The sequence below is a fragment of the Alosa pseudoharengus genome, unplaced genomic scaffold, assembly GCF_046254945.1.
Source record: "Alosa pseudoharengus isolate Yale_2024_CS ecotype anadromous, Long Island Sound unplaced genomic scaffold, YU_APseudo_1.1 YU_APseudo_1.1_scf_15, whole genome shotgun sequence".
Classification (NCBI taxonomy): domain Eukaryota; kingdom Metazoa; phylum Chordata; class Actinopteri; order Clupeiformes; family Clupeidae; genus Alosa; species Alosa pseudoharengus.
Genome location: NW_027468620.1, coordinates 34658478 through 34660977, shown reverse-complemented (window position 1 = coordinate 34660977; position 2500 = coordinate 34658478). Strand labels below are relative to the sequence as shown.

The window sequence follows — 2500 nt, the reverse complement described above, 5'->3', positions numbered from 1 at the left end:
GATAGGTGCTGATAGGTGCTGATAGGTGCTATAAGATGCTGATAGGTGCTGATAGGTGCTATAAGATGCTGATAGGTGCTGATAGGTGCTATACGATGCTGATAGATGCTGATAGGTGCTATAAGATGCTGATAGGTGCTGATAGGTGCTATAAGATGCTGATCGGTGCTGATAGATGCTGATAGGTGCTATAATATGCTGATAGGTGCTGATAGATGCTGATAGGTGCTGATAGGTGCTGATAGGTGCTATAAGATGCTGATAGGTGCTGATAGGTGCTATAAGATGCTGATAGGTGCTGATAGATGCTGATAGGTGCTATAAGATGCTGATAGATGCTGATAGGTGCTATAAGATGCTGATAGGTGCTGATAGGTGCTATAAGATGCTGATAGGTGCAGATAGGTGTTATAAGATGCTGATAGGTGCTGATAGGTGCTGTAAGATGCTGATAGGTGCTGATAGGTGTTATAAGATGCTGATAGGTGCAGATAGGTGTTATAAGATGCTGATAGGTGCTAGGTTCTGTGTGAAGTTGCTGTGCTATATGATGCTGTGTTGAGTTGTTGTGCTGAAGGGTGCTAAGTTGTTGTTGACATGTTGTTTTGTCATGGTGTGTTGTTGTGGTATAAGATGCTGTATTGTGCTTTGGTACAGGTGTTGTCTTGTGTTGTGTTGTTTTGGTATAAGATGCTGTGCTATGTTGTTGATTTGTTGTGTTGTGTTGTTATGGTATAAGATGCTGTGATATGTTGTTGATTTGTTGTGTTGCTGTGGTATAAGGTTTTGTTGTTGTTTAAGATGCTTTGTTGTGTTGTTGTTTGTTTTGTTGTTGTTTATTGTGTCATGTTGTATTTTATTTGTGTTTGTATGTGTGTGTGTGTGAGAGAGAGAGAGAGAAAAGAGAGAGAGAGAGAATGTGTGTCAGTATGTATGTGTGTGAGAGAGATAGAGAGTGTGTCTGTGTGTGTCTGTGTGTGTGTGTAGGAGAGAGTATGTGTGTGTGTTTGTGTCATAGATGTTCCCATTAGACGGATCATTTATAATGTATGAGCTGTGGCTGAGGGCAGATCACACACACATTCATCACCACACTGAAGGACACACACACACACACACAAACCACTACACCACACACACTCAAGGAATGGGCAGCTAGCGGTCGTGAGGAGATGATTGCTAAATGTAACAAAACATGTCATGGGCTTGAAATCACCGTACAATCGCTGACTGCACCTTTAAATCAGTGTCTGTGTTGTCATGTAGTGGAGTGTGTGTGTGTGTGTGTGTGTGTGTGTGTGTGTGTGTGTGTGTGTGCGCGCGCACGCACACTGGAAGCAAACAAAGTGAAGGCAGCCTCTCTGGCATGTTTGGTTTGGTCCTTGGTTGAATATATATTGCAAATTGTTTTGGACAAAAGCGTCTGCTACAGTAATAAATGTATGTATAACCATAAACACAAATAAACACGACTTCCTGCACAATCCCTGATTGCACCTATAGCACTCACTATGCACTATACTAGATTGGATTAATCCCTGATTGCACCCATAACACTCACTATGCACTATACTAGATTGGATTAATCCCTGATTGCACCTATAGCACTCACTATGCGCTATACTAGATTGGATTAATCCCTGATTGCACCTATAACACTCACTATGCACTATACTAGATTGGATTAATCCCTGATTGCACCCATAACACTCACTATGCGCTATACTAGATTGGATTAATCCCTGATTGCACCTATAACACTCACTATGCACTATACTAGATTGGATTAATCCCTGATTGCACCTATAGCACTCACTATGCACTATACTAGATTGGATTAATCCCTGATTCCACCTATAACACTCACTATGCACTATACTAGATTGGATTAATCCCTGATTGCACCTATAACACTCACTATGCACTATACTAGATTGGATTAATCCCTGATTGCACCTATAACACTCACTATGCACTATACTAGATTGAATCCCTGATTGCACCTATAGCACTCACTATGCACTATACTAGATTGGATTAATCCCTGATTGCACCTATAACACTCACTATGCACTATACTAGATTGGATTAATCCCTGATTGCACCCATAGCACTCACTATGCACTATACTAGATTGGATTAATCCCTGATTGCACCTATAACACTCACTATGCACTATACTAGATTGAATCCCTGATTGCACCCATAGCACTCACTATGCACTATACTAGATTGGATTAATCCCTGATTGCACCTATAGCACTCACTATGCACTATACTAGATTGGATTAATCCCTGATTGCACCTATAGCACTCACTATGCACTATACTAGATTGGATTAATCCCTGATTGCACCCATAGCACTCACTATGCACTATACTAGATTGGATTAATCCCTGATTGCACCCATAGCACTCACTATGCACTATACTAGATTGGATTAATCCCTGATTGCACCCATAGCACTCACTATGCACTATACTAGATTGGATTAATCCC

The 2500-nt window shown here is 40.9% G+C and overlaps 1 protein-coding gene across 1 annotated transcript in view; it reads right to left on the bottom strand.

Moving 5' to 3' along the window:
* Positions 1-2500, bottom strand: part of golga7bb (golgin A7 family, member Bb) — a 20179-nt gene that overhangs the window by 16612 nt on the left and 1067 nt on the right. The window lies entirely within an intron of this gene.